Raw genomic sequence first — 16363 nt, forward strand, 5'->3', positions numbered from 1 at the left:
GCCGCATGCTCTACTGACTGAGACAGCCAGACACCCATAAAATATTAATTCTAAAGCCTTATTTAGCAAAGTGGTAAAACCTCTGGCTTTGGACTCAGTCAGAGTTGAGTTCAAATCTATTTGGTCATCTTGGGCCACCATATGATCTTCTTTCTCCATACCTCAGTTTCTTCACTGGCTGAATGGGTATTAGATATTTTTTAAATTATAGTTTTTGAGAAGGGGGGAAGAGAGAGAGAGAGAGAGAGAGAGAGAGAGAGAGAGAGAGAGAGAATATCTTAAGCATGCTCCTTGCTCAGTGTGGAACGTGATGCAGGACTCAATCTCATGACTATGAGATCTTGACCTGAACCGAAATCAAGAGTTGGATACTTAACTTATTGAGCCACCCAGGCACCCCCTAAATGGGTATTAGAATAATAATGGTACCTGCTTACTATGGTTGTGAGAATTAAATGAGATAATGCACATGAAGTGCCTAGAATATGAGAAATAATCAATGTTAGAATAGTCTGCTTTTCCTATTTGCTGAGATATTCTCTTCTGCTGATGATTTCAAATCTCCCACTCACTGGGGTGTCATAGAAATATTCTTTCATGATATGGAAGTCTAGCTTAGTGATTGAGCTAAAATTTCCTAGCTCTACCAATCTCTAACTGTGTACCCTTGGGTGAGTTAGTTAACCTTTTTGTGCCTGGATTTTCTCATAAAATAGAGATATTAATAGTACCTACCTCACAGGGTTCTTTTGAATAGTAAAAGCTATATGAAGTACTTAGCCTAATGTTTGGCACATAATAAGTGTTCGACAAACATTACATATTATTAATTTGAAAGTGTAAAGTGGTTAGTTTTGTTTGTTTTTAGTAAAATACACAGGTTCTTGGTGTCTAGTTTCACCATTTTGAACACTGTAGATTCTCCCATTTTTAAAAGCAGCTCTTCCAGTGTTTTGTGGTCTTCAAAGTGGGTTCTCAGTTGTACATGGTGATACAGGGTGCATTATCATGACTAAATGAAAGAAACAAACCGCAAACAGATAACCTAACTTTCTAACTCTCTGTTAAGTGCTAGTAATGACATTCACCTTCAGATTTGTTACAATAGATGCCAATGAATAAATCTTGGTGTTTTCCTTTTTCTTTTCTCCTATTTAACTTCCTAATAAAGTAAACCAATGGTAGACAACTGGGATCATAGGTGGAGAAAATTGGCACCACAATGATTAATTTCCTCTTGTGAAAGACATTTGGGTATTTTCCTGGTGTCCCAACTGGTTACTTGTGGTTTTGACAGTGGAGGCCTAAGGGCTAAAGAGGGTTCAGGAGAGGGAGCTGTTGTGTCTGGCTGTTCCCCCAAAACCACCTGTAACAGACACAATACTGGTGATGAGACAAAACTCCAAAGTATCACTCTTAGAACCCAGACCCAGTGGCCTTTAATGCTATAAATCTGCATGGTCCTGTGAATTTGGCTTCAAAGGCAAAGGTAGGAAGCCTATCTCACTAGATTTTGTTTCTCCTGCATCCAACACTGGCATATAGTTAGTGCTTAATAGTTGTTCATTAGTCAAATACCTCAATGTAAAAAATACCTCTTTATAATTTTGTGTTAGATTTAATTTAATTTAGATGTTGCTAGTGCTGGGAGATTATATACTCTGTCAATTTTGTACTAATTTTGTAAACCAAAACAAAGTTTGTATTTGCTACAGAAACTTTTTATTTAAAGCAACCCATGAAAAGTCTTTGTCCATTGATGATTCCTTGCCCACTGTGTGCTTTGTAAATTTCTCTCTCCCTAAAGTAATAAAGAAGCATGACTCTAAAATAAAAGGCTACAGGACAAGCATAACAGCCTGGGGGACTGAAGTCATCCCTTCTTCAATTTCAAATGTAGATCTGTCCACTTAGCACTTCATTCTTTCAGGGGATGCCTGCCGCCAATGTTAAATGAAAACATCTCTATGGGCGATTGAAAAAGCAGATATGAAGTCACTATGGACCCTTTAGGATGGAAGCCTAAGTGTAATGCCTTATTCCTTGTGAAGCCCATTCTCTGAGGTAAAAATTTTAATGCATGGGGCAGAGGTGAAGGCAGTGGGGAAAAGAGCTCACATTTTGGGGTTTCTTTCAGAAGTTGTGCATAGGGGGTTCTCAAGGCAACCATCTCTGCTCTCTTTGGCTGTGAAAATCAGGGTGGTGGTTAGCCTTTTCCTGCAGTTAACCCTGAGCCAGGGTGTGGACCCGGGAAAGAATTAGACACAAGCTACAAGATGTGGCTCGCTCGGTGCGTTCTCCAAGAGAGCACTTGGACCCACCTCTTGACCCACCTTTATCTTTCAACAAAAGGAGGAAAGTGAGTTCCTTCGGGAGCTTGTTGAGATGCTCCTTGGTGCTGGGCTCAGGCAGGATACAGCCGCTGAAGTGTAGTACATTTAAAAAAAACTCTTTCTGGGAAATGAAAACATAATTTTGAAGTAGTCTGTAATATTGAAATGCAGCACTCTGCTTCTTTTTGAAGCAAGACTTGCTTTAGGCTCACTGGGTGCAGAAGGGTCCTCAAAGCGAAGAGGCTCAGAGACAGCAGGAATGGGATCTTAAGAAAGGTATCATTCATTCTCTGAAACAAATTGCTCTAATTAAAAAAAAATGTGTCATGTTAGCAAGAGTAGCTCAATTGGTAATGTGACGGTGGGAACAAGTTGTAAAAAGCCCCATATAAACATCTGTTCTACTGATTTGTAATTTGCTGTTTTGAGTTGTGAATAAAGGGATTGGAAATTGATAACCAGGGATCTCTAACACCTACTGGCGATTCCCTGCTCCTTTCACTCTCCTCTCCCAAGAATAGAGACCTTGGAAAAATTTCTCCTCCATTTTTCTTTCCACCCTCTTACCTATTTGGCTGTGATAGGGAGAGATGGTTTCAGACAATATTTTATCAACTTGTGACTGTTTTAGTCATCACCCACAAATTCCTATACAATTCTGAACACTTAAGATTTATTAATTTGTGCATTTGTAAATTCTGTGCCCTTAATACTGAATGAAGACTAAGAGGAAAAAATAATATTTATTGCAATACACACAGTATTTGAGATCATAAACTTCTGGATGTACTTAGAAGCCCTATCTCCCCTTTTCACCAATGTTTATATTCTTGCTTTTGTTTCATCTCATTTGCACGAACTAAAATATTTTGCTGTTTGTAGAAACGATAAATTCAGACAATGTTAATTGAATCAGATTGCTCATTGGTGTAGGAAATTCTCATTTGTTTCATCATAGAGAGGAAACATCAAAAGCAAAATGCTGTGCTGAAGCAAAATATATGTGTTTGAGGCTTATAAATCTCCATAGGTTCTTGGAACTATTATGCCGAATTTACATAGACTTTTTAAATACCAGTGCTTCTCCAAATTTAATGTGCATACAAATCACCTGGGGATCTTGTTAAAAGGCAATTCTAATTCAATAAGTCTTGGGCAGGGCCCAAGATTATGCATTTCTGACAATCTCTCAGGTGCTGCTGATATCATGGAACACATCCCACATTTGGACAGCAAGCATATATACATTTGCATTTTAGTTTCTTTGGTTTCAGTTGTATGATTCTATTGGGTGTGGAACTCAAAAGTTGACTTTACTTAGCATGATTTAAGTTATAATGAAATTTGCAACTTTGGCAATGAGTTGGTGAGTTTTGAGCTCTCTGTTTTTAAAGTAAGAAATGCTGAGATCTCAGCTGGTGCTCATCCCTGGGACCCTCAGATCTCTTCTGTGGTTGCCTAATAGGGATCTAGAGTGTTCCTGTGTCTCTAGTCAGGAGGAATCACACTTTCCATTCTAGATATCAATTCAAGATGGGTATTTAAAAAAATGTACTCTTTTTTTCAAGATATTTCTTCATCATTGGGTTTTTACCAAATTCCCTGAAGAATATTCAATAATTTGACTAGAACATGAAGGTCACTCTCTTTACTTTTGGCTGATTATAACATATAAATAAATAGGTATCTAAGTTAAATAATGATAAAATGTTACATTTAGTTGTTTAAGTGTTGACCCTCTTATTAGACTATAAATTCTTTAAGGGCAGGGTCTATATATGTTTCATCATTGTGTAACTGTAGTTGCTGATAGAGGTTTTAAAGAGACTTGGAACATCATAAGTAGCAGATGAATTAAATGAACATATCAAGTTGACATTCAGATTCTAATGTAATAAGATCTCTAAAAATAATAATGACGGTTCTTGGGGAAGCCTAGGGTTCTTTCTCTTCTTAGGGCTTGAGGTACTTCAGAACATGCCAGTGATTCCCTGTTGCTCTTTGAATCTTCATTTTTCCCACTTTTAAAATGGAGATAAAACACTTTTTCCTGGCCAAAGATGGTATGAGTGAGCTGTAAGTTTGAATGTTTAGTGATTCTAACAGTCTGTTTTTCTGGAAATAAAGACTCAGGGCAGATCCAAATTATCTTGAGAAAGAACAAGACTCCATTACCCACTAGCTGAGACAATGCTCTGTATTTTTTACATTGTCTTTTTTTTTAACCACACAAAAAGGTTAAATTTTCTAGCCTCTCTTGTAGATAGATCTGGGGCCATAAGGCTGAATTTTGGAAAATGGAATATTGGTCAAAATAAGGTACACTCTTTCCAGATTTCATCCTTAAAAACCTTCTGCATCCACTGCTGGTCTTCTCCTGTTATTTTTTGGTGGCCTTGGAAATCACATAACTCCAGATTGTGTAGCTACAAGACGAAAACAACTGGGTCCCTGAGCTTGGAGGATAGTTGCCCAAGAGAGTCACATGACCCATATTGGACTGTGCTGTGAATGAGAAATAAACCTTGATTGTGGTAAGCCACTGAGATTTTTACAGTTGTTGCAGCAGCCAGCATGAATCATTCTGACTAATATACCTCCCAATACCTGCAAGAGATTTACTAGACTGAGGAAGGGATAAGGGATGGGAAAGGGGATAAGAGGGAAGGGTTGGTGGGCTTGTAAGAAGAGGATTGGACATGAAGATATCATGTGAAGAGCAGGAAAGCCTGTGTCTAGAATCAGCCCAGCCTTTACCTTACCATCACTGAGCGCTATGTTTACCATTGGTGTTACTGGCATATAGAAAGGTCTTTCTTTCTTCAGTAGCTATTAAATCCCCTATTGACTGGGCTTGAAACTCATCTGTATTTCAAGACTTTGATTGGTTACTACAGAGCTTAAACAGTTGACTCTTTCTCTTCCTCTCTCCTTCCGCATAAAGTTCCTGGAGTTTTGTGAACCACATAGCATGATATCCAACAGGGTGATGGTGAAATGGAAGGAAAAGATCTCATTGGTGAAAAAACTATACAACTACCTCAAAAGCAAGGAGAATGGGAAAAAAATATGTTGTTATAAAAATTATTAACATTAAGTAGTGTTTAATACGTGTCTGTCACCGTGTCAAAGGCTAGACCCATGTCATTTCATTTAATCTATCCATGTGAGATAGTTCCTTTTATTATTTTTTATTTAATAAAAACTGGGGCACAGAGAGGGTAAATAAATTGTCCTGATTCCGCAGGTAGTAGACAAAAGACACACAGCAGTTTCCCATTGCTTTTAAGATCAAGACCAAATGTCTTGATGTGCCTTAAAAAATCCTATATGAACTGGTTCTTGTTTATAAACTTTTTCTTTTATTTGTTTATTTTTAAACTAGTCTCATTTACTCATCCTTCAAATCTCAGCTCAGCTGGAAAGATGACGGTGTAGGAGGACGCTGGGCTCACTGTGTCCTGTGGATCAATTAGATTCCACCCATACCTGCCTAAATAACCCAGAAAATCGCCAGAAGACTAGCAGAACGGATTCTCTGGAGCCAAGCGTAGATGAGAGGCCCACAGAAGAGGGTAGGAAGGGCGGAGAGGCGGTGTGCGCTACACAGACTGGTGGGAGGGAGCCGGGGTGGAGGGGCAGCCCGCTGGCCAAGCAGAGCCCCTGAGTCTGGCTTGCAAAAAATGGAAGGGCCAGACAGAGTGTGTTCTGACAGCAAGCGGGACTTAACATCTGGAAGGTTATAAGTTAACAGATCTGCTCGGAGAACGGGAGGGCTGGAGGACAACGGGAGGGAGAATTGTTGAGCCCCGGACGACAGAGCTCAGCTTGGTGGGGAACAAAGGCACTTGCCAGCGCCATCTCCCTCGCCCATCACCCAGCCAAAATCCCAAAGGGAACCAGTTCCTGTCAGGGAAGTTGCTTGCACCATGCAAACACCCAATGCTGTGCTTCTGTGGATCCATCCCTCCGGCGGGTCTGACTCACTCCCGGTGCCACAGGGCCCCTCCCAAAGTGGATCACCGAAGGAAAAGTGAGCTGAGCCTGCCCCTCCCGCCCCTGTGCACCTTGCCAATCCACCCCAGCTGATATGCCAGATCCCCAGCACCACAAGGCTGGCAGTGTGCAAGTAGCCCAGATGGGCCACACCACCCCACAGTGAATCCCGCCCCTAGGAGAGGGGAAGAGAAGGTATACACAGTCTGACTGTGGCCCCAGCGGTGGGCTGGAGGCAGACATCAGGTCTAACTGTGACCCTATCCACCAACGCAAGTTATTCAAGACAGCACAGGGGAAGTGCCCTGCAGTTCCGCACCACTCCAGGGACTATCCAAAATGATGAAACAGAAGAATTCCCCTCAGAAAAACATCCAGGAAATAATGACAGCTAACGAACTGATCAAAAACGATTTAAACTATATAACAGAAATTGAATTTAGAATAATAGTCATAAAATTAATCGCTGGGCTCTAAAACAGTATAAAGGACAGCAGAGAATCTATTGCTACAGAGATCAAGGGGCTAAGGAACATCCAGGAAGAGCTAAAAAAATGCTATTAATGAGCTGCAAAATAAAATGGAGATGACCACAGCTTGGATTGAAGAGGCAGAGGAGAGAATAGGTGAACTAGAAGATCAAATTATGGAAAAGGAAGAACCTGAGAAAAAAGAGATAAAAAAATCCAGGAGTATGAGGGGAAAATTAGAGAACTAAGTGATGCACTAAAGAGAAATAATATACGCATAATTGGTATTCCAGAGGAGGAAGAGAGAGGGAAAGGTGCTGAAGGTGTACTTGAAGAAATAATAGCTGAGAACTTCCCTGATCTGGGGAAGGAAAAAGGCACTGAAATCCAAGAGGCACAGAGAACTCCCTTCAGACATAACTTGAATCGATCTTCTGCACGACATATCATAGTGAAACTAGCAAAATACAAGGATAAAGAGAAAATTCTGAAAGCACTTAGGGATAACCGTGCTCTAACATATAAAGGGAGACTGATAAGACTCGTGACGATCTCTCTACTGAAACTTGGCAGGACAGAAAGGAATGGCAGGAAATCTTCAATGTGATGAACAGAAAAAATATGCAGCCGAGAATCCTCTATCCAGCAAATCTGTCATTTAGAATAGAAGGAGAGATAAAGGTCTTCCCAAACAAACAAAAACTGAAGGAATTCATCACCACTAAACCAGCCCTACAAGAGATCCTAAGGGGGATCCTGTGAGACAAAGTACCAGAGACATCGCTACAAGCATGAAACCTACGGACATCACAAAGACTCTAAACCCATATCTTTCTATAATAACACTGAATGTAAATGGACTAAATGCACCAACCAAAAGACATAGGGTATCAGAATGGATAAAAAAAAAACAAGACCCATCTATTTGCTGTCTACAAGAGACTCATTTTAGACCTGAGGACACTTTCATATTGAAAGTGAAGGGATGAAGAACTATTTATCATGCTACTGGAAGTCAAGAGAGCTGGAGTAGCCATACTTATATCAGACAAACTAGACTTTAAATTAAAGGCTGTAACAAGAGATGAAGAAGGGCATTATATAATAATCACAGGGTCTATCCATCAGGAAGAGCTAACAATTATAAATGTCTATGCACCGAATATGGAAGCCCCCAAATACATAAAACAATTACTCACAAACATAAGCAACCTTATTGATAAGAATGTGGTAATTGCAGGGGACTTTAACACTCCACTTCCAGAAATGGATAGATCATCTAGACACACGGTCAATAAGGAAACAAGGGCCCTGAATGATACATTGGATCAGATGGACTTGACAGATATATTTAGAACTCTGCATCCCAAAGCAACAGAATATACTTTCTTCTTGAGTGCACATGGAACATTCTCCAAGATAGATCACATACTGGGTCACAAAACAGCCCTTCATAAGTATACAAGAATTGAGATCATACCATGCATACTTTCGGACCACAATGCAATGAAACTTGAAATCAACCACAGGAAAAAGTCTGGAAAACGTCCAAAGGCATGGAGGTTAAAGAACACCCTACTAACGAATGAGTGGGTCAACCAGGCAATTAGAGAAGAAAGTAAAAAATATATGGAAACAAACGAAAATGAAAATACAACAATCCAAATGCTTTGGGATGCAGCGAAGGCAGTCCTGAGAGGAAAATACATTGCAATCCAGGCCTATTTCAACAAACAAGAAAAATCCCAAATACAAAATCTAACAGCACACCTAAAGGAAATAGAAACAGAGCAGCAAAGACACCCCAAACCCAGCAGAAGAAGAGAAATAATAAAGATCAGAGCAGAAATAAACAATATAGAATCTAAAAAAACTGTAGAGCAGATCAATGAAACCAAGAGTTGGTTTTTTGAAAAAATAAACAAAATTGATCAACCTCCAGCCAGGCTTCTCAAAAAGAAAAGGGAGATGACCCAAATAGATAAAATCATGAATGAAAATGGAATTATTACAACCAATCCCTCAGAAATACAAGCAATTATTAGGGAATGCTATGAAAAATTATATGCCAACAAACTGGACAACCTGGAAGAAATGGATAAATTCCTAAGCATCCACACACTTCCAAAACTCAAACAGGAGGAAATAGAAAGCTTGAAAAGACCCATAACCAGTGAAGAAATTGAATCAGTTATCAAAAATCTCCCAACAAATAAGAGTCCAGGACCAGATGGCTTCCTTGGGGAATTCTACCAGACATTTAAAGCAGAGATAATACCTATGCTTCTCAAGCTATTCCAAAAAATAGAAAGGGAAGGAAAACTTCCAGGCTCATTCTATGAAGCCAGTATTACTTTGATTCCTAAACCAGACAGAGACCCAGTAAAAAAAGAGAAGTACAGACCAATATCCCTGATGAATATGGATGCAAAAATTCTCAACAAGATAGTAGCAAATCGAATTCAACAGCATGTAAAAAGAATTATTCACCATGATCAAGTGGGATTCATTACTGGGATGCAGGGCTGGATCAACATTCGCAAATCAATCAACGTGATACATCACATTAATAAAAGAAAAGATAAGAACCATATGATCCTGTCAATCGATGCAGAAAAAGCCTTTGACAAAATCCAGCACCCTTTCTTAATAAAAACGCTTGAGAAAGTTGGGATAGAAGGAACATACTTAAACATCATAAAAGCCATTTATGAAAAGCCCACAGCTAACATCATCCTCAATGGGGAAAAACTGAGCTTTTCCCCTGAGATCAGGAACACGGCAGGGATGCCCACTCTCACTGCTGTTGTTTAACATAGTGCTGGAAGTTCTAGCATCAGCAATCAGACAACAAGAGGAAATCAAAGGCATTAAAATTGGCAAAGATGAAGTCAAGCTTTCGCTTTTTGCAGATGACATGATATTATACATGGAAAATCCGATAGACTCCACCAAAAGTCTGTTAGAACTGATACGTGAATTCAGCAAAGTTGCAGGATACAAAATCAATGTACAGAAATCAGTTGCATTCTTATACACTAACAATGAAGCAACAGAAAGACAAATAAAGAAACTGATCCCATTCACAATTACACGAAGAAGCATAAAATACCTAGGAATAAATCTAACCAAAGATGTAACAGATCTGTATGCTGAAAACTATAGAAAGCTTATGAAGGTAATTGAAGAAGATATAAAGAAATGGAAAGACATTCCTTGCTCATGGATTGGAAGAATAAATATTGTCAAAATGTCAATACTCCCCAAAGCTATCTACACATTCAATGCAATCCCAATCAAAATTGCACCAGCATTCTTCTCGAAACTAGAACAAGCACATCTAAAATTCATATGGAACCATAAAAGGCCCCGAATAGCCAAAGTAATTTTGAAGAAGACCAAAGCAGGAGGCATCACAATCCCAGACTTTAGTCTCTACTACAAAGCTGTAATCATCAAGACAGCATGGTATTGGCACAAAAACAGACACATAGACCAATGGAACCGAATAGAAACCCCAGAACTAGACCCACAAAAGTATGGCCAACTCATCTTTGACAAAGCAGGAAAGAATATCCAATGGAAAAAAGACAGTCTCTTTAACAAATGGTGCTGGGAGAACTGGACAGCAACATGCAGAAGAGTGAAACTAGACCACTTTCTTACACCATTCACAAAAATAAACTCAAAATGGATAAAGGACCTGAATGTGAGACAGGAAACCATCAAAACACTAGAGGAGAAAGCAGGAAACACCTCTCTGGCCTCAGCCGCAGCAATTTCTTACTTGACACATCCCCAAAGGCAAGGAAATTAAAAGCAAAAACGAACTATTGGGACTTCATGAAGATAAAAAGCTTCTGCACAGCAAAGGAATCAATCAACAAAACTAAAAGGCAACCAAAGGAATGGGAAAAGATATTTGCAAATGACATATCGGACAAAGGGCTAGTATCCAAAATCTATAAAGAGCTCACCAAACTCCACACCCGAAAAACAAACAATCCAGTGAAGAAATGGGCAGAAAACATGAATAGACATTTCTCTAAAGAAGACATCCAAGTGGCCAACAGGCACATGAAAAGTTGCTCAACATCGCTCCTCATCAGGGAAATACAAATCAAAACCACACTCAGATATCACCTCATGCCAGTCAGAGTGGCCAAAATGAACAAATCAGGAGACTATAGATGCTGGAGAGGATGTGGAGAAACGGGAACCCTCTTGCACTGTTGGTGGGAATGCAAACTGGTGCAGCCACTCTGGAAAACAGTGTGGAGGTTCCTCAAAAAATTAAAAATAGACCTACCCTATGACCCAGCAGTAGCACTGCTGGGAATTTATCCAAAGGATACAGGAGTACTGATGTATAGGGGCACATGTACCCCAATGTTTATAGCAGCACTCTCAACAATAGTCAAATTGTGGAAAAAGCCTAAATGTCCATCAACTGATGAATGGATAAAAAAATTGTGGTTTATATACACAATGGAGTACTACGTGGCAATGAGAAAGAATGAAATATGGCCCTTTTGCAACGTGGATGGAACTGGAGAGTGTGATGCTAAGTGAAATAAGCCATACAGAGAAAGACAGATATCATATGTTTTCACTCTTATGTGGATCCTGAGAAACTTGACAGAAACCCATGGAGGAAGGGAAGGAAAAAAAAATGAGGTTAGAGTGGGAGAGAGCCAAAGTATAAGAGACTCTTGAAAACTGAGAACAAACTGAGGGTTGATGGGGGGGGGGGGAGGGAGGGGGGGTGATGGGCATTGAGGAAGGCACCTGTTGGGATGAGCACTGGTGTTGTATGGAAACCAATTTGACAATAAATTTCATATATTAAAAAAAAATCTCAGCTCAAAAGTCACTTACTGGGGGATTCTTTCCCTACCAACTCCCAATCTGACATTCTGCCAATTCCCCTGCTCTCCACACTCCTAGCACCTTGTACTTTTCTATCATAGCACTATCAGAAACATTTATTTGTATTAGATTTGGAGTACTGTCTGTCTTTTCTAGAATGTAATCACTGTGAGGCAAGGACTGAGGATGGTTAGCTCATTATCTCTGCCTGGCACATATAAAGTTCACAGTAAATGTTTGTTAAGAGAATGAATAAAATAAATGACCCTTAGGTTTAAATTGGTCCTTAGAATAAATATTGATGGAAGATGGGATGAAAGCAGGAAAGTAGGTGAAGAATATTGCTGTTTGAAAAGAAATATGAGAACCGCATCACTTTCTTGTATTCTTAACAGTTTCATTGTGTTGAAAGGAGAATTTTGTTTTTTTATTCTTTTCATAGTTCTGCAATGAGAGGTACTCTTATTATTTTTTGAAGATAATATTATTCTATAAGAAAACTTGGGGTTTTCAATCTTCTGAGTGACCCTGAATTGATTACAAAGGATGCTTGAATTTATAAAAAATATTGGGCATGGTATGTAGATTGATTAAGTGACATACCTTCACATATGTAGGCTACTATTTAAAAGAGACATGTAGATACTATTACAAATAATACAGTGTATTTAAAAGTATTAACAAATCCACAGTAAGTTTATAATTATGTATTTCCTCAATTAGCAGATACTAAAAGTATTTTCACCTCTTAATTAAAAAAAAAGTCCCTCATCTCTAAATGGTGAAAACATCTAGATTAAAGAGAGCTAAATTTTCTAACTCTATTATGAACCTGTTTTTAAGATGTTATTGAAACAGAAATGATCTGTTAAGTACCAATGTCCTAGTTTTATATTGTATTCTTACATTGCTCATGAAAATTGGTTTCTTAAATCAAGACCATTTCCAAATTGTGTTTGATTTTTCTTTTTGTGGGATATCTTTCTGGTTGTTTGTTTGTTCATTCTCTCCTTAGCTTCTTTGTGGTATAGAGAGTACTCATAGATAATTTACTAAAGGCAAGAAATGATAATTAAGGGAGATTATAAATTAATTTGACTTCTTACAAAATCAGGAAAATATTGTTATGCTATGAAAAATGTGTATTTGTTAATGTAATTATGAATTTGATTACATTATTAGTAACTAAGAAAAGTGAAAAAGTGTCTTTCTAATTAAACCTGCTTTCTTATACTATCTCTTCAATCCATTCTATCTATGTGTATCTCCAAAATAATTTTCCTAGGTTCCTTATTTTAACATTTTAGTTTCTACTCAAAAATCTGCAATAGCTCCAATTGCCTACAATTTAAAGTCTGAATACTTTACCTTAGTATGCTCTATTCTTCCCAATCTGACTACAATTTACTTTTCTGTTATTTTTTCTCAATATGTCCCAATGAGCCTTCTATAGTGTAGAGATTAAAGACGTGGTTGAGAGCAAGAAAATCTTAGGTCAAATCCTGGTAGTACTGCTTCCTACCAAGCACTGGGCTGAGTGCCTAACAATCGTGTCATATTTAAATGTCAAGGCAGCTCTGTAAGTGGCATTATTAGTATTACCCTGATTTTGCAGGTGAGAAAACTGAGGTTTATAGCATCTACCTGTCTGGTCCAACACCATGATCAAGTGTACAGGCTGGAAAATGAGAGGGAGTTTTCAGTTTCTGAAAATAGTCTAACATGTTGATTTTTCACACAAAGAAAATAAATGAGCCATAAGCGATCATTTTGAATATACTTACTTTGAAAACAAATGAAAATCTACCTTAAAAAGAGAATGTAGACAGTACTGTAGAGTTAATGAAGTGCAAATTAGCTTATTTCTACACTTATATCTCAGAATTTACTTACAAATAAAGGCTGGCATTTATAGTAGAAGAATAATGTTGACTGTAGCAAGGTGTGGGGAAAAGAACACCAAATAGAGCTCAGGAACTTCTTTGAAAGATCTGTTACTGGGCATGCTGCTTAGCCTCTCTGAGCCTTAGATTTCCATATTCTAGAAAAAGTCTTCTTTCTGACCTCACAAGATTATTTTGAGGATATGTGAAAATACTAGAAAATGTATTAAATGCTGCACAAAATACGATTATCATCTATTCCAGATGTGACTATTTTTTAATATCAATAGAGAATAAAGTCATACTATTTCCACCATGGGACTAAACCTTGACTACAGGAATACTTTTCTCAGGTGAAAATACTGTTTTTTCCACTTTTACCCACACAATTGTATAGATAGTTTTATTAGTTTTATTTTTCATTAGCACAAAAAACTACGTTTTGGTTGTTGGGTGGATTAATAAATTGATTCAGAAAATTGTTAGAAGCTTGGTCAGCTGATGAATATTAATAAGCAACTTGTTCATGAGCTTTTTTAAAAACCCAGGAAAACTTCAGCTGGTTGCAAAAATGTCATTGGCCTTTTCCTTTACCGTCTTTATCCATACCCTTCTTCACTGTTCCCAAGTCCCTGATATAAGAGAATAATAACCAGACAAATCAACATTCCCTCCTGTATGGCAAAGCAGTTAGTCAGTATAGAGGAGAATTCAAAGTTCATAGAATCTGTTTCTTCTGTCTTTTCAGTATATGTGGCTTTGCCTGATTGTAGCATGGAAAGTCAAAACTGTACTCATAGAGGAAGAAATGAAGAACTTAAATGTCTAGTTTGTGCATAAAGACAGTGAAAGAAGAGAATATAATAGGCACCATTTCCATAACTGCTACTTATTACTTTGTTTTCGCATTTGGGATAGATTTTGCGAAACCAAGTCAGTCATTCACTAGCATTTAGCTAATGCTAAATGCATCGCTTATTAGCATCGCTAATATGATGTGGCAAATAATAAACAGTACCAAAGATGTGAAATATAAGAAAAATGATTCAAAGAATACAAGGCATTTATTCCAATACTAATTGAAATAAATGAGGAGCAAGAAATGAAAATAAATGGATATACCATGTATTTTATGCTCATACCTGGAATAATTTCATACATTTAGAAAAGAAAAAAGTAAAATATATGAATACTCTTCATGAAGCTGAACCGAAACATTAGAGAACTTTTTACCATAAAATCCTTTTCAAGCAGAAGTATTTACATGCTGGATTTCAAGATGAAGACTTAAATGTTTGTTTCAACAAATTACGTGCTTTCAATGGTGACATAAAACTCTAGGCTCAAAACTGTTTTTGAGCCAAATGCATTTCTTCTTTTGAAGACACACACACTCAAACATACACACACACACACACACACAGACACACACACTTAAAATAGAAGGACCTGGGCTCATTTTAAGGGTTTCCTTCTATGCAGGATCCTTTTTTCCAACTCCACTATGCCTCTTCCTCTGAATTGTTAACATAAATACTTTATCAGAATAAAGGTTTCTTTCCTTTTTCAAAGTCATATTTCAGATTAGTTGATACAATTAAGAATGTACATACTACTATTTACTTTCTAGCATTGATATGCTGATGTGTTCAAACCCATCTGATGAAGTTGCAGAATGTATTTAGCCCAAGTGGAAGTTAGGCAAGACATGGAGAAAAATGGACAAGGGAGCATTTCTAAGAGCTCAGAATCAGGCTCTAACCAAGTTGGGTAAGTGGAATAAGAGAGGTGTCTTTTGTTTTTAATGTAGCTTCTGAAGTCCCTGGAAAAGAGTTTTGCATGTTGGAGGCACTTAGTCTTTGTTGAATGAATGAGGGAAAATTCAGGGAAGAAAAATGATTTCTCTCTACCTCGCTTTCCCATAATTGTTGTGATTAATTAGTGTGTGTCTCATACTGACCTTTTTGAGTACAGGTTGGATGGATAGGGTGGTGCTTGAACTTGGATCTTCCTAAATCATTTTCCCTGGCATTAGCACTCCTAATGGAAGAATTTCCTAGGGAGGTGAGGTAGGACCCTTTCTTTAGCTCTGTTTTATATTCAGTGCGTGTTTGGTAAGATCATATGAGCGAGTCTCATCTTCCTGAACTGCCAGGCTTGGATAAATCCAAGTGTACTTCTGTGTTTAACTGTCTCTCTCCATCCAGCTACAGAAATCAAGCTGCTAGGGTACTTTGGTCTGAGGAGGATTTGAGTGGGAAAAGCATTTGCATATCTAAGACTTCCTCAAACATTGAAAACAGTATGGTTTTTCTCCTGTGTTGGAAACGCAGGATGCTTTTAGGTGGGACGTCATTTGCCTGCCATGACTGATTTCCCCAACAAGTCACCCTCACATAATTCTATGGCCTGGTCAATCCTGTCTTCTGGTTTGCCCTGGCTTCCCAGAGAGTATGTTTGCCAGGTCCTTCTTAAGTCTTTACTGGTGCCGGAAATAAAATATCCATTTTATTAAAATATTTATTTTTTACTTATGGTGGGGGGACAGGGAGAGAGAGAATGAGACTCTTCTAATTTTTTTAAATGTTTTATTTATTCTTGAGAGAGAGACAGATAGCATGAATGGGGGAGGAACAGAACAAGAGAGGGAGACACAGAATCTGAAGCAGGCTCCAGGCTCTGAGCTGTCAGCACAGAGCTGGATGTGGGGCTGGAACTCACAGACCGTGAGATCATGACCTGAACCAAATTTGGATGCCCAACCGACTGAGCCACCCAGGTGCCCCTGAGAGAATGAGAATCTTAAGCAGAC

This window comes from Felis catus, chromosome B3 (assembly GCF_018350175.1).
Source record: "Felis catus isolate Fca126 chromosome B3, F.catus_Fca126_mat1.0, whole genome shotgun sequence".
In the NCBI taxonomy this organism is placed as follows: domain Eukaryota; kingdom Metazoa; phylum Chordata; class Mammalia; order Carnivora; family Felidae; genus Felis; species Felis catus.